The sequence below is a fragment of the Acipenser ruthenus genome, chromosome 25 (genome assembly GCF_902713425.1).
Source record: "Acipenser ruthenus chromosome 25, fAciRut3.2 maternal haplotype, whole genome shotgun sequence".
Classification (NCBI taxonomy): domain Eukaryota; kingdom Metazoa; phylum Chordata; class Actinopteri; order Acipenseriformes; family Acipenseridae; genus Acipenser; species Acipenser ruthenus.
In genome coordinates this window covers 7959325-7982986 of record NC_081213.1, presented here as the reverse complement: position 1 = coordinate 7982986, position 23662 = coordinate 7959325, and positions in this window count along the sequence as shown.

Here is a 23662-nt window from a genome sequence, read left to right as displayed (position 1 = left end):
TGCCATGCAGTGGCCTGAAACCTAGTCCCCTGAAACCTAGTCCCCTGAAACCAAGTTCCAAGCCACAAAGTGGCTTTGTGTTTCCTCAGCTTTGCACATTTATTAACATTGTTCTGATAATCTTATTTTACTTTTTTTTTTTTTTTAATGTTAAGTCATACAACACTGTAGACACACTGCTGCACCCTTGTACATGTAGGTCACATGGTCTGATAGCCTCTAGACCAATGGAATTAGTTTGAACTATAATACAGGAAGTTATAAGTTATAGCATGAAGTTTAATATAAGTACACATATTCCAAATTGCAATATAAAATACCAGCACCAAATGATTTTCAGCAGAAGAGAAGTGGGAGAAGAGATAGTATTTCTAGCTAGTTAAGCAGTAACATGGATTTTAAAACCTCTGTTGGCACTCCTTTAAGAGCGTGACTCAGAAGCAGTGTTTTCCACTTTGCCTGTGTATCATTTACTCAGAACATTAATGCCTAGACCTGCTGGCACACTCTGTTCAGCACATCCAGGACTTGCCATGCTTGCTGAATTCATTTGTCTGTGACATACTCTGTTATGCTATACAGCACGTACATAAGCATTAGTAATATAGTTGTACCGTTTTTTCTTATATTTACAGACTACAGGCCTTGCTTGTGTCCATTCATTATGCACATTTGTAAATCTGTTATTCATTCATTTAACCTTTCTCTGTTTTTTTTTGTTTTTTTTTTTTGATTAGTCATACACGTCGTGTAAAGAAAATAAAGACTGGTAAACTCCAAAGTATGAATTAAGGAGTATGTTAGTCTCAAATGACCATGATTTCTCCAATAACAAAGCACAAGATGATGATAAAACAACACACCTTGTTTAACGGTTAGGATATTAAGTAATTGCTATTATTATTATGATTAACTATGACTCTTAGTTAATCCAAACTCCCATTAATTTGAAAGTTCAAATATATGGTTGAAGGTGTATCACTGATGTTACAATACTGCTAAGTTTATTGAAAACAGACAGTTTCTAATGAAGAAAGTAAATGTTTAGGTATGTAGTTCATGAAGTTACAGCAAAGCAATCAATGAAAGAAATCAGAGCAATTAATCAGTATAATGTCTTGGAGAATACTCCAAACTACAGTAATGTCATGAAAACCAATCCTTTAGAAGTTGTTTGAAGAGAGGATCCTTTAAAAAGAAGCATGACTGTAAATTAACAATGAGAGGACATGTATCAACAGCAAATACAGAATAGTACAGAACAAGAAATGGTAATGAAAAGTAAAGTGTAAACTGGATAAGTGGTATTGCATATATATGAAAACATGTAAAGTGTGACATACGTGCGTATGAACGCCTCCACTATATCCCCATTGCCAGGGGATAAATTATCAGGGAAGGGGAGTTTATGTGCAGAGCTCAATGGAGAGACAACGTTGTCTGTGTCAGTCTGTATCTGCTCACTCGTCCAGCTGTAGTGCAGTTGTGACATTGCTATTATCCAAGGTTGCACACCTCCACAGCAGCTCTAGACAGGGCAGAGACAATGAAAAACCAAGGCACAGATGTTGTCGGTTCAAACCCCGCTTCGCATGTCTATTTCCTTTTATAGGTTAATACGTTTTGTGTAGGGTGAATCTTATTGTTATAAAAAGGCTGGTAATTTTAGATGAGAGGTTCTGCTGCTCAAACTGTTCAAAATGAAGTATTTTATAAATGAGACACCCTACACACAATGTACTGATTATAAATAAAAAAAATAAAAAATAGGATATTACTCAGGAACTCGTATTAAACATAAAAAGGTGTTGTTCCTTTGCCTAAACAGAGTGACATCTCTACATATGCTAATATGTGTTTAACGGTGATTGGTAGATTTCCCTACATGATTTACAATAGCGTATGCCTCTTGTTTTGAAGCACATGCAAGATCTGTTGCTTATTGCTCTATTCTCTTGCCTATCGCTCTATTTATCATACTGCCCCTTCCTATCTCCAATCCCCCTGTGTTTCCTTATATTCCCGCTCGCCCACTCCACTCATCTTCTACTGACCAACTTGTTATGCCTTCTCTTCTCTCTCTTTCCTCCCGTGCTCGCTCCTTCTCTTCCCTCGTCCCCCTGTGGTGGAACCAGCTATCGGTTATTCTCAGGGCTGTTCAGTCTTTACTGCTTTATTTCCCTTTATTTATATTTATTTTATATATATTGTATATATGTGTTTGTTTTGCATTTTATTGCCTGTAAAAGTGTCTGCTAAATAATTAAATAATAATTATAATAATCTGTTCTACTTGATTCTAATAACTCGTTAAGCTGTTTTCATTGCAGCCCACCTATTAAAGGGCCAACTGTGGCTTTAAAAAGCATGTGTTGATTCTCATTAGCATAGCAATATTCTCTCCAGTCCATTCTCGTTTTGCTGTTAATGTTTTTGTTTTCAAATTGTATTCCACTTTGCCCTTGGAAACTATGGGGAGTCAGGTGGTGTATTGTTTCCTGTAACAGAGGAAGTCAATGGGAGGAAAAGGAAACCAGCTATTCAAAACAAGTCATATAAGTTTCACTTGAGTCTTAGCAAAAACAAACTCCAGTAGTTCTTTTAGAAACCCAATGCACCAATCAGGCACATGTTAAACCAGGTTAACAGAATGTCTGGATCTCTACTCGCAGGTACTCAATGACCTGCAGAGTAAGGTAAGACTTACAGCTGGTTGGACACCTGTAATATGACCTGTTCGGTGTCGATTTACATGGAGAGCAGGATGAATCATGCAATCAGGAGCTTGCAGATAAATTCTGGTCTTGCTAAGCTGCTTGGCTGGGAACTTATAAGACCTGGCTGGAGTTGGTTCAACCTATGTATTGACCAGAAGCCAGATTAAGCTAGATGGAGACCAGCTGGCTAAACTCTCAGTAGCTAAGCAACAGCCATGGCTTAGGTTAGCCAAGTAACAAAAGGCAATTGGTAAGACAGGGGGAATGGAGGTTACCCATTGATCTTCAGTCTTCTTGAGTTGGTATGTGGTTTGCAGAAGTTTGGTGACATTAAAATTGGGGAGAAAACAGGTGTGAAATACATAACTGGATCTAAATTTTTTAAAAAAAGATAGGTGCCTAAAACAGGCTGGGTAGCAGCTGCAGTTGCCAAAAGTTTCCATTAGAATGGTATGTTACAAGTTACGGTTTGCAATGAATAATTCAACGCTTGCTTCAACAATTTTAGCCAGCCATAAAACACCATGAGAAGGACAATAAACAATATGAAAATATAAATTCCGGTTCCTGGCGCAGACCATTGTAAAAGTAAAGGCATTGACCAGTCCTTAGACTCTAGAGCATTATCTCTTATTGAGACTGCCAGGGCAATAATTCAATCATATACAGCTGAATTAAAAGTAGTCATTTGCGAACAGGGGGATTGCTATGCTAACTATGGCATCTCAAAGACAGGCTTGAAAATGAGCTTTTACACTCAGTGGGTTTTTACTGACATGCTGTTTGTTTCCCATTAAAAACTAATTTGTTTGTTAATTAGAATGCCTTTGTGCAGGGTGGTGTGTCGCATGCTTGGAATTTTCCATGTTAAAGGCACATCCTGTCAGGATTTAAGACAAAGCTATTTGCTTTTAAAAGATCCTCTGTTAGTTGCCACTGTTATTGATTGGTGCTCCAGTTAATATTCTGCAATGTAACATAAAAATGAATGGGACTGTTTGGTACTTTGACCAATGGACTCAATAATGACACAGGATTTGTTACACTTTACCCCAGAGCCATTTATAAACCTCATGGACCTGCTCAGCCAATCAGGTAGAACAGTCTGGCTGAAGCCATCTAAAACATAGGTCCAAAGTAATGCTGGGCCAGGCTGGAAGGCTGTGGATGAGTGAGGGGGGCCTGCAACATTAAAATTACATTTCAAATCAATTCAAGAAAAAGAAAACATTGGTTCATTTAAAATTATATAATTTGCAACTTGAATTAAGAACCCACCAATGAATGGAGTGTGCTGTACATAAAATCTGAACTCTACAAACAGAGAGACTTGTGTTGCGCACTGAGGCCGGGAACCAGCCAAGACTGACCTTCAATCCAATCTTCCATGTATGTTTTATTTTGCATTGTACAACGACTGTCGCGGTTCTGCAGGTTTTAACAGTCTGACCTGTGAAATGTGGGTCACAGGTGGTGTGTAAAAGCCAACATGACTTAAATAATCCTGAAACTCACTTTAATCAGTAACATAAAATACCCTAAACAAAATATAACATGAACACCTATTTATTTAAAAATGTTCTTCATGCACAAAATAAAAAAATTGAACCCAATTCTCTAAAGTCTTGTGAAGAGAAACCTCATTATAAAAGCATAGGTAAGCTTTCTAAAGCCCAATAAACATGGGAAACCATGGGAAACCATGTTAAAAGTATAATATTAGGGGACTTTATAAGTAAAGTTATAGATTATTTAGATTTCTCCATAACTTAAACGCTTACTTATAATTAAAAAAAACAAAAAACCATCTCACTCAGGAAAAACATGTGAAAGCTTTTCGAATGTCAAGTACCTAAACGTTTCAGCTTGTGCTTTCATAAGTGCTATGAGAAATATATGCAAGATTTAGTATTCTGTCTTCACCTTTTTTCTGTAATTCCAGAATATTTTTTTAAATCTCTGTTAGGTCCCCTCGATGTGATCTTTATTTATTCATGTATTTATTTATTTATTTTTGTTTCACTCACTGTGAGACCATGGAGGCATTTTCACCTGCTGACAGCTAAGAATTTACATTGTCTGTAAATAAACATTCCAGACGGCACAGCAAGGTACTGTAACCATGGCAAAGACGGAACTCCGTAACTCTGGCATGTGCTAGCCTGGCATTCTCAGGAGATACAATCACAAAAAGCACAGTCTGTGCCTCTGCTTATAAGGCAAGGAGAAAGGCAAAATAAGAACTGTTATTGCAAAACAGAACAGAGTTCCTTAAAGACTACCGCTGAGCAACACTGGCTTTCCCCTTTGATCTTGTAGACAAACAGCGACTACAAGATCAAATAGGAATTTAGTTCATTCCTGCCATTCAAATAAAAATGAAGACGTTATATTGTGTTATGCAAGTGTTGTTGAACGTGTTATACAGTGTAAAACAAAAGACATTACCGTAATTCTCCAACTATAATACGCACCCCTACTGCCTGTCAGTTTAATTTAACATCCCTTGTATAATGTGCATCTGTGTACATAAGAACATTTACAAATGAGAGGAGGCCATTTGGCTTGGCTAAGCTCATCCGGTTCCCAGTATTTGATTGATCTCATAACTTTGTCAAGTTGGGTCTAAAAGCATCCAAGTGATTTTGCCTCACCTCGTCAGACATGTAGAAAGATAATGCAAAGGATAATACTTGATAAGATCAACCATACTTCTATATATATATATACTTTTTTTTATCAATATATCAACTAAGCATTGACTTTACACTTGTTATAAAGAGTTGAGTCAAATATAAATAAAGGCTTGGCTGGAACATAGTCGTTTGCAGACTTGTGTACGGTGTGCTGTAATACTTCCAATATTGTGAAAGAGTGCACTGAATACGTGGAGAATTACGGTACTTAACACTGATTCCTGGTGTGTTGCATCTCCTGTTTGTTTTGAGTTTTTTTATGTCCTTGTTGATAGAACACTGCTGACTGCTTATTTCTTTATGATATCTGGTCATTTGTAAAATATTATTATAAAACTAAAAACTAAAATGTCAGAAAAAAATTAAAACCAGCACAGTATATATTGTGTGTGTGTCTAATAACTGTGTGTTTACATATAGTTACATAACAAATACATGTGTACTTAGAGAATGTTATTATGCATAGTTATAATACTTAAAGTGTAAATCTTTTTGCACTATAAGTACACAATTGTATTAAAAAAAGGCTTAGGGTTAGGTTTAGAGTTATCTTTCTGCAAATGTACTTTATGGTAGTTCAATTAAAGGGGCAACCAATTAGTAAATATTTAATTTTTGGCCATCACTTGTAGGTAAAATTCCCGTCTTACAGATCCTTGTCTTTAAGATGCCCCACAGTAATGCCCAAGTCATGCACCTAAACGCTCTTTAAAGATGGTATTAACAGAAGGCAGCGCCTGCTTCATTTGAGTGTTTAAAATCGATTAAATCACTTCAGTAGTTCAGGACAAACACCAATCACAAAATGTTTTAGTACAAATATTTATTGTAGAGAATGCGGAGTATGCGATTTAACAGAAAAGTATGCTGTATATACACATTCATTTGGCATCAAACCTAACTTGGTTTGAGGGTTTGCTGCCTGGCCGACTGGACGAGGCTGAGACCCCCATTTGATAAAACATAAAAATTGTTATTAAGAAAGGTGGAGATGGGGAGGTGGTGGGTTACGATGAAATCAAAACGCAACTGAGAGATAAGTGAAGAGGGTATTTATAGTGCTAACAATTTAAATTAGCTAATGTGTAAATTGAATGATTCAATTTGGTGATGCGGAGATTGGTGTCTGACCCTCCTCCCGAACTTTAATTATAAATTTCATTTCAGTAGTTCGGGACAAACACCAATCACAAAATGTTTTAGTACAAATATTTATTGTAGAGAATGCGGAGTATGCGATTTAACAGAAAAGTATGCTGTATATACACATTCATTTGGCATCAAACCTAACTTGGTTTGAGGGTTCGCTGCCTGGCCGACTGGACGAGGCTGAGACCCCCAAAAAGAACAAGCCGGTCTCAATGCCACAATTAGAATTGAATATAACCCACTTGAAGGTTTAGCCAACCTTAAACAAATGATCATCAGCACGCAGGAGAGGAAAACAAAACCCATTTTTGGGAAATAAACCTCTAGGAATCCATGGCTGATTCGATTGCCCTTCCTTCAGGCAGGCTACTAACACTTAAGAGCACATTTCTGTAAAAGCATTTTTAGGCTCCATAATATTTGTTATAATGTAAACTTGGTAAGCACTGGAGGATCAACAACCTAACCGTTTGATAAGAGAGTCTGGAACTCCGTGGGAAAAAGCTGCTACGATTCTGAAAGAAGGACCGGAAAACTGCTCAGCTGTGAATCCAGACCTGGAAATAAATCAGGTGAAAGAAGAACAAATGTTGGGTGACGATTGTTCAGTTTTCGTTAATAAACAGCGGGCCTGAGGGTGATGCGCCCTGAGAAAGATGGAGATGGACAAGAGAGAAAGGGGTCATATGGGCCAACATGGGAGTTTAATTTATAAACAAAATTGAAAAGCTTTCTCTAATCTTCCTGGTCCGTTTTACTTCTTTTGAGCAGGAAGGAAAGGGTATCAGATGAGGGGATTGCTAGGCCAGAGATTAAGGGGTGAATCTGGGGGTTGAATTTGAGAGCAATGTAGACTCCCAGCACCTATGGGAACCCAAGAAGGCTAAGAGAAAGAGCTTTAAGGTTTTATCTAAAACAGGCAGGAGTAGCTGGAGCAGATGAGAGGCACCAAGAGAGTACGTTGATGGCAATAGGTAGACAAGCAGGAGGAGAAAGAGATTCTGATAGTTGAAGCCCTTTCAGGATTAGTGAAATTTGTGAGTTGCAGAGTGTAGAGCTGGGACACTGAAATTGAGTTGAGTTTGTAGAAAAACTTGATGCCGGAAATTCAAATCTTATAGCTCTATTCTTAAGGGACATAACATAGGATGACGCTACGGCCACTGAAAATGATGGAAAGGAATGTTGAATGCAAAGTGAAATTTTAAAGCAATTCCAGGATGACCAGCACATTTGCAGTGAGCGGGGAGTGATGCTGAGAAGAGTTGTTTCTTGAGCCTGCAGAATCAGGGAATGCAGCAGGTGGCTCACATGAATGTCAGGTCTGAAAAGGGAGGAATCTGAGTTGACAGGAGGTCGTCTTCGGGAGCTAATGCTCTGAATCTCTGCGTTTGGAAACAAGAAAGAGAATCGATTATATTCAGGTGGCCGAGAATGTGTTGAGCTCTGAAAATGAACTGATGAGTAACAGATAAACAGGTAATCCTTCTTGTTAAAGATTTAGACTGTAGGTGAATTATGTGAGTGGAGAAGAATGGATTTTGAGCCCAGGAAGACCCCCAAAAGGAGTGCGGCTACAGCAAATGGACACATTTTGCGCAATGACGAGGAGTGATCGGTTATAGGAATAATGCTGAATTCGTTGGGCCATGGAGCAGAAAACCAATTTTCCCTTGTAGTATCCTCCAAAGCCAAGAGAGGGAGCTGCATCTTTGAACGGTTGAATGTCTTTGTGCAGCAGGAGACAGTTGTCGTAAAAGAAAGTACTGCCATTCCTTTCTTTAGTAGGAGCTCCCACAGGCGGAGTATGACATCATTGAGGGAATCGACAGAAAGGATCAAATAGAGAGAAGGTAGGAGATAAAAGCTCTGCCTCGAGGATTTATCCTCATTGCGTACAAATTGCAAAGCATATGACATGGTTTATTTAAATTTCCAGAAAGCTTTTGACAAAGTCCCACATAAAAGATTAATTTCTCAAACTGAACGCAGTAGGGATTTGAGGAAATGCATGCACGTGGATTAGGGAGTAGTTAACATGTAGAAAACAGAAGGCCTCCAGAGTATGCAGTATTGCGGCCCTGACTAATATTCAAAGAAATGGGAACGGTTTTGAAAGTGTTTGAATAAACTGCCGATAAGCTGAAAGAAGAAAAGTATCTCACAGAGGAGAGACCACTGTGGGGTCGTGCTGGACACCCATGGCGGCCAGGGAGGTCACTGCAGGGGCCTGCTGAATGCCTGCAGTGAGGGGAGGGTAACCTAAAAGGTTACATTTGGAAGACCGTGGAGGTAAGGAATAGAAGGGGGCTGTGGGGCCCTGTTGAAGCTCGCAGCTGGTAGAAAACCGTTTGACAGAGAAGGGAGCACTATGGGGGCCTGCTGGACGCCCATAGTGGCCAGCGAGGTCACTGCAGGGGCCTACTGGATGCCTGCAGTGAGGAGAGGTAACCTGAAAGGTTATAGTTGGAGGTGAAGGGAGCACTATGGGGGCCTGCTGGATGCCCATAGTGGCCGGAAAGGTCACTGCAGGGGCCTTTGGACGCCTGCAGTGAGGGGAGGTAACCAGAAAGGTTATAGTTGGAGGTGAAGGGAGCACTATGGGGGCCTGCTGGACGCCCATAGTGGCCAGCGAGGTCACTGCAGGGGCCTGCAGTGATGGGGGGTGGGGAACGCAGGAGCAGCCGCTCCCAACTGTAATTACTGATTAGAGGATGGAGCGAGGTAACCAGTGGTGTATCACAGGGATCAGTATTAGGTCCTCTGCTATTCCTAATCTACATAATGATTTAGATTATGGCATAGTAAGCAGACTTGTTAAATTTGCACACAACACAAAAATAGGTGGAGTGGCAAACACTGTTGCAGCAGCGAAGGTCATTCAAAATGATCTAGACAGCATTCAGAACTGGGCAAGCACATGGCAAATGACATTTAATAGAGAAGTGTAAAGTACTGCACACAGGCAAGAAAAATGTGCATTATAAATATCATATGGAAGATACTGAAATTGAAGGATTCTTTGAAAAAGACCTAGGAGTTTATGTTGACTCAGATATGTCTTCATCTAGACAATGTGGGGAAGCTGTAAAAAGGCCAACAAGATGCTCGGATATATTGTGAAAAGTTTTGAATTTAAAATCAAGGGAAGTAATGTTAAAAATGTACAATGCATTAGTAAGACCTCACCTAGAATACTGTGTTCAGTTCTGGACACTTCATTAAAAAAAAGGATATTGCTGCTCCAGAAAGAGTGCAAAGAACAGCGACCAGAATTGTCCCTGATTTAAAAGACATGTCGTATGCAGACAGGCCAAAAGAAAAGAAGCTATTCAGACTTGAACAAAGACTACGCGGTGATCTGATTCAAGCATTCAAAATCCTAAAAGGTATTGACAAAGTCAACCCAGGAGACTTTTTGAACCAGGACCAGGGGTCACAAATGGAAATTAGACAAAGGGGCATTCAGAACAGAAAATAGGAGGCACTTTTTTACACAGAGAATTGTGAGGGTCTGGAACCAACTTAGTAATGTTGAAGCCGACACCCTGGGATCCTTCAAGAAGCTTCTTGATGATACTCTGAGATCAATAAGCTACTAACAACCAAACGAGCAAGATGGGCTGAATGGCCTCCTCTTGTTTGCAAATCCTCCCATGCTCCCATGTAGTTTAAATGGCCTAGGAGGGACAGAAGATTGCGTTTAGTAGGAGGGGGACCGGACAGAAAAGTGGAAATATAAAAAATACAATCCTCTGAGGACAGGCTCAATGGGCATGATTTTAAATGTGTTTGATATATTGGCTTTAGCCAGTCATGCGTTTTTCCCAGCAATTTTGATTAAGAATATGGCGTGGTCGATTTGCATATTGCAGGGAGCAATCTTCGTGAGGGACTGTTGATGCTGGGTGTGATGGAGTTACGGTGAGCGGAAATGAAGGAAGTTACAGGCGGAATAGCACAGGTTCCTTCAATGAAGTTATTACAAATCTGGCAAAACAATCTCTGGATACAAATGCTCAAAACTGCCGATGAGCAGAAAGAAAAGCATTTCACAGAGAAAGGATCACTATGAGGGCCTGCTGGACGCCCATAGTGGCCAAAGAGGTCACTGCAGGGGCCTGCTGGACGCCTGCAGTGAGGGGAGGTAACCTGGAAGGTTATAGTTGGAGCCAGAATGCTCAGGAACTGCTAAATGAGCCTTTGATTGACAGGTGTGATGGTCCTGCTTTCGGATTTCTCCGGTAGTAGACGCGCTTCGTGGAGATGCAGTCGGTGCGGGCGAGGTGTTTCAAGTCCGCTTATAATACGCGGAAATTGGGCTAGCTTCTTGAGTCGCGGGTTGGAATTTGTAAAAACACCCATACTGACATGGGTTGGGCTTGTTTTGTCATGAGACTTGGCAACACTGGGTAAAGCAACGATCAGTGCTGACGTCATAGCGCCTGCGACGGGAAGGATGAAATAAAGTAAACAAATTCTCCTTACGTGCTGTAGATTTGAATGGGATGTTGTTGCTACGAAGATAAAGCTGGAGCCGGGAGATCGTCCAGTCTCTGATTTCAGGAGTTGCAGAGGAACGAGTGGCCAGGCGGGAGTTACAGCAGACAGGAGAAGCAGACATCTGGGCAGAGAAGTTTGGAGTGGTAATACCGCCGACCGAAGTTGTCGTGGAGTTGGCCCGGGAAGGGCTGGTTGAACTGGTTGCGTGGATCTCGGCTCCGGGGAAACAGCAAACAGATCATCATCGGTCGAAACGGAATAATCCAGAATGCAGACCATGATGCGTGCATGTACGATGAAATCAAAACGCAACTGAGAGATAAGTGAAGCGGGTATTTATAGTGCTAACAATTTAAATTAGCTAATGTGTAAATTGAATATTTCAATTTGGTGATGCGGAGATTGGTGTCTGACCCTCCTCCCGAACTTTAATTGTAAATTTCATATGACTCATGTCTCTTTAAGCAAATCAAAGAGTTCCATTCAGGACATAGAACAACAATCCATTCATAACCTTTTCAGAAATCACATTTTTGATGTTTTTATTTTGTTTTGTATAACAGCCTCCCCTCTGCTCTGTACTGGTGGAAACAGACAAAGTGAGGCTAAGACACTCGCTTAACAGCCTCAAACTGCTGGGCTAGTACTTAGCTGCGGATTTGCTTGAGTAAATTAAGCAAATTCCTTTTCGAACTCCAAACAAGGTTATTACTTTATGTAAAATAAGTCTAAACGGCTTCCCGCTGTTTTGAAAAGGTCACCTTACTAAGCTATACAGCAACCATAAAATCAATTACTGTGATTCTCATCTGCTTATTAAGATGCCTGTGCTGGGAGAAGGCTGTCTGATTAGTCACAGGCCTTGGGGAGAGTTGAGAGGCGATGTGAGTGTGGAGCGGCGATGTGACTGCATGCTAAACATTGCCAACATTGCCACTCCACCATTGTGAATCACAGCTTGCTTAACCCTGTTTAAGTCTACAAGGAATCAGCGCTGTCACAGGATCTGTGCACTCAACCCTGTCTCTCCCTCCCCGAAAACAAACTTATCACTGAACTATTAGCCTACTCTTATAAACAAAACAAGGGTGCCTTATTACCTTGCTTTCTTCTGTTGTTGTCTCAGGAGTTGCTGTAATGATGTTGTTTTTTTTATTTTTAATTAGACTTATGTTTCCACATCAGCTACTATATTAAAACCAAATCTGTAGTGTACGGTAACATAATATATTGCTATGGCAACTATGGAGACCCCAGAAGAGAGAAAAGTAAAAAGCAACAATATATTTATTGACGTATCCAAGAGTAAAAAGGGAAAAGAACAAAATATTTAAGGTATTTTTTCTAAAATAAACTTACAGTGGAACGTCGCATATCCGACCGTCACATAACCACCCTGATCAATTAACAGCTTTGCTACATAAATATTAAAAGTAGGCTACGAGAGTAATAGCATTGGCAGCAAATGCAGCTTCCGTGATGGAAACAGAAAGAAAGCGTTATAGCAATCAGCCTTTTGGTGCGTTCCCCTTTAAGAGAGGCAGGCTGTGTGCGTGTGTAAGTCAGCTGCGTGTAGCTGTGCAATGTGTTTTAATGATGGAGTGCACGCTTGCAGATATAGGAAGCGTGTTGTTGTAGCTTTTAAATGCATCTGAATTAAACAAAGCAAGCTTCATAAACGCAATGCTTACCGGCCGTTTGTCTAAAATAGCCGAAGCAATATTCAAACCGACTGTTGGCAAAGAAACATGTTATCTTAAATATATGTGTAAACTAGCGCTCCCGCCAAGCTAGTTAGTATGGGCCGTGAGTTGTATGCTGGTATGCAGTGCGTATAGACAAAGGCCAGCACAAAGATGTAGAATAATCCTCCGCTTATTTAATCAGTATCCAGGACAGTTAGCATAGTTTCTAACAGTCACAGTCCACTAATGTTGCTCGCAGAAAAGACATTTCCAATGCAGTGCCGAACTAATAAAACAACCCAAGTGAGAGAAAGGGGTGATGGGAGCTCGTCGTCTTCCTAAAACAAATCAGTCAAAATGCAAACCAATCTACTGGCCTTCCAGGTGTACACTCTAAATAACCCCATAGGGTAACACCACCTATCAGGTCAGAGTGGGGTTGGTCCGCATTGCCCCATGTAAGTAAGCAATTTACCCGGTTAAATATGGGGCTATATAACGCACAGATATTTGTCAATATATTTTGCAATACATTGAGATACTATAAATGGAAGCAATAACTATCTTTTCACTACAGAGAGTGTGCAAGGTTGAGCACTGTGTACTAGTCAGGAAAACACTTGTTCCTAAGCACACCCTAGGCATCATTTAATTATAGCTGTTATGTGACAAGTGCTCTGAGCCCGTCTACTTGAATATCATTTTCAGCACCAGCTAACAGATTGAGCCTTCATGAATCATTTTTGAAGTCAAATAATGTCTTATGTTTATTCATAATAATATTGTATGTGAGCACTGTGTATGAAGAAATCTACCAACTGCAGAATGTAGCACAACAATAGCAAAGATTCGACATCTGATTCCTGCCAGCTGCTTCTCTTACTGATTTGCATGCTTTGCAGCCACTGAGATGTTTTGACCCCAACGACACAGCACAGGTGATGACTTGCTAAAAGTAAGCTTAGCGTACTCAAAAATAGGTTTGCTAGTGGTTCTTGCAAAACTGCACATTTCAGACCTACAAAGTACACAACAGGTATGATTTATGTGAGCTTGTCACCGATGGCTTTAGTGGTGCGTGTGGGTGCATCAGACCAGGAAATGAAACATAAACACACAGCAACTGCAGGTCGAAACGAGACGCAACGGCGCTCAGTGTTTTAATAAACAAACAAATAAAAGATTTAAAAAAAACACAGAACACTGCACACAAAACAAACGGCGCATTGGCCAAAATAAATAGACAGGCAAAACAGACGAAACGAAACCAAACAGCGGACGAACAAACAAGTACCGTGCTGGTGCTTCCAGCACGAAATACCAAGTGTTATTTTAATTTAAAGTTTACTCCCTACTTTCTCTCTCCCGTTCTCCACTCTCGAACACAACCCCGAGTGAGGGTAACATGCACCTAAGTTTTGCCGGGATTCAATTACCATACTAATTAATTATTCACTTGAATCCCAGCACGTGAACTAATTTGTGCAATCCCTGTGCCCTCATACTAATACACATTTTATTTGCATGTGAAGTGATTGTGTAATCCCTGTGCCTAAATACATACTACAAATATACATTTTAAATCACTCGTGTGCCACATAGCCCCATTATATCCCGTGCACCAATACTTATACACCAACATTAACACACCACATGCAACATATAACACAAAATACGCACAGGGGCGAGGCACACTGTCACAAGCTATAACCACTTTAAGAACCTAGTAAAACCTGGAATGGATCAAACTGCTATGCAATAGGTATCTTTTTCCATTCTCATCTTGAAACGACAATGGTGATAAGGCTTTACATTTAGCGACTGTCGCACTGCAGTATATGTGGTTTCAGAGAGCTCACATTGTAAATACACAACCAAATGCAATTTTGTAAGTAATTGCAGCTGGGTTGTAATTACATTACCAATGAAAATGCTATGTAAGCATATTCTAAGCTTTGTAATAATATAAATAGTTGTTTTTAACTTCAAATTGTGTGCATTGAAATACATTATGTGGATATAGAAGGCTGTGTGGTCCAGTGGTTAAAGAAAAGGGCTTGTAACCAGGAGGTCCCCGGTTCAAATCCCACCTCAGCCACTGACTCATTGTGTGACCCTGAGCAAGTCTCTTAACCTCCTTGTGCTCCGTCTTTCGGGTGAGATGTAATTGTAAGTGACTCTGCAGCTGATGCATAGTTCACATACCCTAATCTCTGTAAGTCACCTTGGATAAAGGCGTCTGCTAAATAAACAAATAATATTGATTATAATGGTGTTTTCCCATCTTATTTGGGTTTAAAATAACCACGGTTTTCCACTTATGTAATTATCACTGGTCCACCTTCTATTGAAGATCATTCTTTTGGGGGAGGGGGTTGCTTGTATTTTATAGTTCAATTTGGAAAATGCAGACATTTCAAAGACAACATTAATGGATGGAAACTTGCTGCTTCTTCCTGGTACCAAATTGTGTGTTGTAATTCCTCCAATTGCCTAGCTGAAATCAGACCACATGACCTTCAGCAAAGTTACCAGGATAATGTCTGTTTAAGGAGTGTACAAAGAGTATGCAGAGATAGCGTGTGTCCACTGCACTGTGAAAAGTCACAGTAGTTGGTATAAAGCATTTCAAGTGTGTCAAAATGAAACTATATATCGCATGAAGTTCATTATTATGAGCTCTTAGTTTTGAAGCAGTAGGAAATGGACATCTAAGACTGTTCTAAGCACATGCATGGAAGCTCACATCAACACACACATACAGTCATTAACACACAGAGCCACATTGACACACACTCTTTTTCACGGACACAGGGACATATTCACTCTATAATCAGAGTACCCTTTTGTATAGTTTCTGGGAGAGGAGTTGGAGGATCACAAGAGTGTTCACAAGGGGCCTGAGTCATGAGATTACCAGGAAACACAGCGGCTTAGCGCTTCAGCTTTAACACTACCACACAGAGGTGACTACTTTGGGCATTAATCCTGTCATTTCTCAGAAGCTAAGCAATGCTGACCCTGGGAGACCAATGAAGTGTATTTTCTGTCTGCTCCCTCTGTGGAAAAAAATCCCCCTATTAAAGAAAAGCAGAGAAGCTTAACCTGGTGTTCTGGCTAAAAGTGACCTCATCTAATTTAAGAGTGGTCCCTCCAGTCCAGGACAGGCTTGACACATGGAGACTGTAATGCAGCGCAGATCTGGTCCTGAAAGTCTGGTCCATGTATTATGAGTAACATTAACACATGCTATTTGGGTTTAGTAATCAGAAGCTAGTGATGACCTATAAAAAAGATGGTGAAACGCAGGGTGTAAACCACAAGCAGTATCTTTAATGCAATAATTTATTATTGTATCCATTAAAATGGCCTGTGTGTCACAACATTACAGAGACTGAACTTCTCCCTCCCACACCCCCTAAGAGAAAGATGATACCTCCAGTCCAGGGCAGGCTACAGATTACATGCCATCCATACACCTAACTAGAGGTGCATTCAGTATAAATCTAACAATATTTCTTAGACTGGGGGCTCACAAGACCAACAAATCCCCTTGACCGGACAGTATCTACCCAAAACTACTAGAAACAACTTCAAATATCGCCAGGCTGCCATCAGAGAGATGACATACTATAGCTGGACTATCACAAAGCATTGCACTAAGTGTTGCAATAAAGACTCATCCTTAAACTCAAATCAATGGGAATCCAAGGTATTTCGTGCACATGGATGCACAGCTAGTTAAACTCAGGAAGCAGAGTGTGCCTTTAAGGGGAATAACTTCTACACGGGGCCCTGTACTCAGTGTGGTGATACAGGGATCAGTGCCGGCACACCTGCTACATTACCTAGCGTGGGGATAATCGGCAAGCTTGTGAAATTCGCATACGACACAAATCAGGGGTAGGAGGAGTGTCCAATAAAGACCACATTCAGAACTGAACAGAAACGTGGACAATTATTTAATCTACCAGTCACCAGTAACAGGATTATCATTAATGGGCAGAATGGCTTTCACTTGTTTGTAACCTTTCTTATGTTATTATGTTCGTTTTATAATGCACATGATGTGGCTTAGTAAAAAGTAGTACAATACAAACTAACTAATAAATTAATAATGGAGTGAATGAACAATTACACAGTATATATTTATTCTGTATGTTCCAGTCATTCATTATTGTTGGCATGTTTTTTCTGATTAAATGAATAGTTAATTAAATCAAGTGTGTACCGCTGATCATTTAGAATTGACCAGGAAAGACACACTGTACCTTTGTCTAATTTTAAGCAAAGACCTGATTAAAAGCTATTGCCTTGATATTGAATAGAGTCATCCAACTTCAAATTTTTCATTTGTTCTAAAATAATTACTTGACAATTACTGAAAATTACTTTGACTAGACAAAGGATTAACATCCATTTAAAACACCTACTGAAGGCATAATTGTCACAGAATACAAATGAAGTAACATCACACCAGCAATTTGTTCTTGGTTAAATAGGTTTCGTACCCTTGTACGGTGGCTGAGAAGTGCAAAGTGGCAGCAGATCTACACACAGATAAACATAAAAAAATAATATTCTCTTGCTGTGGCACGAGGATTGTCATTTTTATTTCAACAATTTGTGTTCTGCATTTGCAGGTACAATGCATGTTATGGGATTTGTTAATTCTAGTCCCCTTATTTGAATTCCTGCTCATAGTTCTACTGTATGTTTAGTCAGGGTCCTCTTCTCTGAACCCAGTACTCTTAAGTGTGATCTCACTAGAGAATTATACAACCTCATCATAACCTCCCTGGATATGCGTTACAATACAACCACATTTTTTATTCAAAGCGATGAGTCCACTAGACAAGTCTTTTTCATAGCTGCTATCATACATTCTATTTGAAGACAGTTTGAAATCCCGCCGCCTCTTTCTCTCCAGCAGACTCCAGAGAAACTCAATTATCTCACTCCACATGAATGGTCCAACCTGCAGCCCCAGGCTGCAGCATCACTCTCCCTCCCTCTCTCCCTCCCACCTGCCCGCTTTTATATAATCGTGAGCCCAAATCAACGTGCTCAGAACAGCCGTAAAAATAAAGACTGCTAGCAAGATTACTGTCGAATGCCTGGAAATATCTTTGACAAGGCACTCGTGTGGAAAATCACAAGCTTTATTTGCCTCGACTGCCAGTTGTGGTTGACTTGGCTGGGTGTGCTTGAGATCTCTGAATTAGCCACGGCCTGGGCGACTGTGCACTGGGTTTAAAAGGGGAAATCTGCTACAATAAAGTTAAAGCAATTGCAGCTAACAAAATAATATTATAAATCTTACCAGTTTTGCACTTCCATTGTACGTTAGCAAATGTGCAGATTTGAAAAAAACACACATTATATCAAACCTGTATTGTGAATTATTTCCTGGGTTGTGTTATTTCTTGGTTGAATTGGGGAAAATGGGGTTGGTTACTGACAGGAAAAAAGCCAACTGAAAGAATGGCTTGCAAACAATTCTTTAACCAAGTGTAGTTCCACATATCGAGGCTGATTTGCAAAGTGTACATTTCTACAAATTTTCAAAAGGTAAAAAGAAATCTTTCAAGTTACAAAATGTTAAAAACCAACCTAACTTACTTAAACTGCCTTAAAGTAATACCTGCTGTGTTTATTTCTAGTTTTGTAACTTTACCAGGTATTTTTTTTAAGCGGGTAATTTACGTTTTGGAGTGAAAGGTTTAAAAAAACAAACAGCCCCATTATGTTGTAAAATAAAACATATAAACACGTGTTTCTTTCAAAACTGGGCATTTGAGACCTATGAATGAAAGTGCTCAACCAGTAAGATTTATAGAATTCATCTGTTAGCTACAATCAATTTAAAAGTAATTATGTAAATGCTTGAAGTTAATAAAAGTAACATATCACAATAAAATATGAGTAACAGGACTATATGGTACATATCAGTACAATGCACATAAAGATTGAGCTAAAGTTAAACGCATGTCAGAATACAGTCAATACGATGAGCGGCCCCAGTTTCAACATTAATAAGGTATCAAAACTCTTCTGGAAAGAGACATGACTTCTTGATGCTCACCCCTTCTAACCCTATCAGGGAAATCTATTTTCTTCCAGAACAGAGCATCAGGAAGCATTAGCATTCTGTGCAGTGCTGGATACATATACAGACCATGTCTTAAAGCTTTGGTTGGGCAAGGCTTGCAACAGGAAGATGCAGATCCTGAAACAGAGCCCAGGGTTTTTATTTGCATCACCAATTTAGGTCACACTTTATTTTAAGGGGAACTTTTTTTTTTTTGGTTTATGAATGGTTAACAACTAGCTTACTAACAGATTGTGTTGTTCAATGCAACTGAGTATGTTTGTGATCCTCTGCCTACCTCAGCTGCGTGAAATATTAATGACTTCAGCATCTCTCAACACACTTTCCAGCGCTTCGTGGAAGCTATGCCACATGTGCCAAAGCTGTGATCAGGGCAAGCGGTGGCCAAAAAAGATATAAGGTACAGGTCCTAATAAAGTGTCCAAACAGTGCAGAGGTACAGATATATTGTAGCACAATGCTTGTGCGGTGTCATGGGATTCAGAGAGGAAAGGCTGTTTTTAGACATGATGCTTGCTCTGACTCAGTATTTGTGTTGAGAATCTTAATCAGCAGATATATATATAATTGTCTGTTGATGTATTTGCGTTCTGTTCCCTTGTTGTGTTATATTTTCCTCTGGACGGTTTGATGTGTCTTCCTGTGTGGGGGTTATTTCGAGAGCTGTCACTGTGAGTAAGGGTGATCAGGAGAGGGAATGATGCCACAGAGCTCTTAATGAAGGTATAACACAGCCTCAACAGATCCCTGCCATTGCAAAACACAAGAGTGTAAGTAGCTTATAAGCCTGTGTTAAGGTGCTTTGAGTTCTGCTGTTATATTCTAGTCGGCCGTTGACATATGTAACACAGGCTAGATCAACCCACGTGTCTTAAAATGAATAAGCACAAGCGCCATCTAGTGTCCAGCTGTGTATTGCCAGCAATACGAAAGGCAGCTTTGTCCAAAGTAGTTGTGCACTAGATGGCACTGGCTTGTATTTCTATAAAGTCACTTTAGCTGATCTAGCCTGTCTTAGATATGACTGTGGCAGGCAATTAGAACCCAAGAGTCGCTTCTGAACTCAGAAGAAAGCACCTTAACAAAATATAAAAAGTACTATTTGAGTAATTGTGATAAGAATCACTCAGACAGATTTAAAAAAAAAAAAACAAAAAAAAAAAACATAATATTTAAGTAATTGCAGTAATAGCCACTTGTTAAAATCTTAAAAAGCAAGAGGACTGTAAATTAAGAATTTTTTAATTAAAGTAATTTCCTATTATTTTGGATTTAGTTTTCCTTTCAAATGGATCATTCATACAAAGTATTTTTTGAGTGGGCACAATGAAATATCAGACAGTAATTATCTTTTTTTTTTTTTTAAAGACATATTGTTCAGTAGCACAACAGTTTTTGTTCACAGTTTCGGTTAAAAATAACCATAGCTGCATGGTGCTCTGAATCCCAGCACAGTAACAACAGTGACACCAATAATAGTCTACATGGTAACTTGCCCTGGACTCTCCTTAACCATCCTCCCCGGTAACTGTGGCTGCCTTTCCTGGCCCACACATCACAACAAAGCTTTTTGATATCTTCTTTGGTATCCATGATGTCCAATTATGTTCCCTCTCGATCCCAGTAGAATTGAAGGTCAGTGTGTATCCTCCGATCCGAAGCCAAATGCCTCTTTACACCCAGGACCCCAGGAACAGATACTGATGAGCTACCGGCCCCTGGACATCAAAGGAAATTCCAGCAGGCATTTGAACTCAAGAAGTCTGTTGAAACAGTCCCTGATGATTTTTCCTCCCTTTACATTAATTGTGTCTAATTACTGTGTATTTACATAGCAGTTACCTAGTAAATACATGTGTACCTACACATAATTACAATATTATTATGCATAGTTACAATGTACTTAATCTGTAAATCTTTTTGCACAATAACCCTAAACTTAACTCTAACTAACCCTAACCTTAACCCTTTTCTGATACCTATATCGTGCAAAAAAGATTTACACGTTAAGTACATTGTAATTACGCATATTAACATAGTAAATACAAGTGTACTGACGCATAGTTACGCCCTGATTGTTCATAAAGTACCGTGATTAGTTCACTCAGCAGGACAGCTCTGAAGTTATTTGGTCATTCTCATTTGGGGGTGGGGGTTAGGCTGTAAAGTAATCTGAATGTCACACTTATATTGAAAGAAAAGTCCCTCTGCCATGTTGCTGTTTTCTCCGTTTCAGCAGTTGCTGTGGTTGTTATAGAAACGCTAGAGACAACAAGAAGATATTTACTGTATTTGTCTTCCACTTTGGGAAGCATGAGTGCTGTCAAATCTTCCTGTTCCTGTGAATCAAAGGGATATTGACAAAGTGGGGATTACTAACACAACTTGACACTTGAAAAAGAGGGGTGAGGGGAGAGAGAGAGAGATACGAGGAGAAAGAGAGATGCTGGGAGAGGGGTGATGGGAAAGGAAAGGAGTGTAGAGGGGAAAGGTGAGATGTAAGGGAGAGAGTACAGTGAGTAGAAAGAGATGAAGAGTGAGAGATAAGGGGAGTGGGAGAGGGTGAGAGACAAGGGGAAGAGTGAGGTGAGGGAAGAGGAAGAAAGAGAGGAGTGAGAGAGAGGAAGATGAGAGTGGTATTTGCAATATGAAATTACTTGGGCAGAACTTGGTGTCTTTTAATTTAATATTGAGAGAAAAATTGTGAAAAAGGAAGAGAAGGGGAGCAGAAACCAATTAAACACACCTACAGACTAACAAAGGGAGAACATAAGAACATAAGAAAATGTACAAACGAGATGAAGCCATTCAACCTGTTAGTGCTCACCTGGGTCCTAGTAGCTAGGTGATTTCCAAACAACTTGGCCGGGTAACCTGACCCAGCACACTGAGCACTCAGTCCTGTCTTAAGTCTGTCTTCGCTTAGAAAACGGTGTCTTCTAGCCCTGGTTTCAGTGTATTGGCTAGGATTAACTGTGTCAACCCCTTTGAGGATTTTAAAGACCAATCAAGTGCCACCCAAATTCTTCTTTGTTCTAGGCTAAATAAATACTTCCCCTAGTCTTCCTAGTTCATTCCTTTAAGCTGTAGGATTAGTCTGGTTGCTCTTCACTGGACTCTCTCCAAGGTCATAATGTCCTTCTGATAATGTGGTGACCAGAATTGAATACAGTATTTTAATATGCATGTTTTATAAAAGGATTTTTCATGATATTTCATTTCTGATAATGTTTTAATATCCTATTACCGGTATGCATGTCCTGTATGATTCTACTGTTTAGTAACTATTCCAGCAAAAACTGCTTCAGAAAAGACTGCTCTAGGCTGAATATGAGAAAGTGAGGTAGGAGGCATATTTGCGTGGTACAGGCTTCAGTATGCAGTGCATTATGGGCTTCAGCACACAGTGCAGCGCTAATATGTTTCCCCACCTCACTTCCTCACAATCAGTCTTTAATATTGGCATCAATCTCCAGCAGGCTCAAACAATCAATCCTTATCAGTTGATTGCACCTCATACCACCCTTTACATTTGTCCATACTGTATATCTGAAAAACCACTTATCTGATTGTAATGAAACTTGGTATTACCATTATTTATCATACATTGAGAGTATTATATTCTAGGGATATACAGAGGTGTCTCTCTGTCTGTACATCCACCCGTCTGTATATCACACTTACATTTTTGCACATGACGTTATTCCACATACTGTAAATAAGTAATTTTAATACACTTTGCCATTATACTAACACCGCTTAACTAATGTCATCAACTTTTTCTTAATCTCTCATTTTTAATGTTTTAGTATGTGTGTGTGTGTGTGTGAGAGAGAGAGAGAGAGAGAGAGAGAGAGAGAGAGAGAGAGAGATTCTATAGTTTAGACAATTCCTGCTTCAGCTCAATGGCACTAGAATATCTATCTTTTAACTGAACTGAACTGGAAATGAGACAGAAAGAGGCAGGGAGTGAGAGAGAGCACAGCAGTCCACTGAGAAGCCTAGCTCCCCTCCCCCACCTCCATTGTATCAGAAAGACACAGCTAAAGTACCTGCTATCCACCTCATCAAACATTTACCATCTGCTGGAGGGGGGGTGGGGACTGGAAAAGTAGGTCTTTTTTTGTCTGTTTTCCAAAACAAAGAATCTGCTTGGCTTGCAAGGGGCTGTGGCAGCTGTAAGCACTGGATAGAGGAAACAAAACAAGGACAGAACCAGCTATTGAGAGAGAGAGAGAGAGAGAGAGAGAGAGAGAGAACTATCCCTTCAATTGTGTAAAGGCAGAAACAGACAACACATATCCTGGTAATTTAAGCAGCTGCTTAGCAGATTGCTAGCCCTTCCCAAACGATCTTCAATGGCAGTGCTGCACTGCCACTACAATGGTTCTGTACTAAGGGCAATGGAAGCAAATGCCAACTCCACAGTGGTAACATTGTTATGTTTTGACATTGGGATCACAGTGATATAAGCAACAGACTGCTGCTTTCAAATCCAGCCTTTGCTTGTAATGTAGTTTGGAAATGTTTCTGATAAAGTTTCTTTAGGATGATACACTGGGATCCAGTGGTATAAAATGCAGGTACCATATAAATATCACAAGACAGTGAGCTAGCATTACATAGCCATTGTGCAATAGTTTTTCCAAATCCACTGTGTTGTCATTGCACGTATTTCTGTGCCCTGCTAATAGATCAAAGAGCTAGGGTGTCTTCAGAGTAATGCACTGGGATTAAAATGGGATCTGAATACAGTTGTTTGGCAGTTTGAAGTTAATTACTGATCTGCAGTAGGACTTG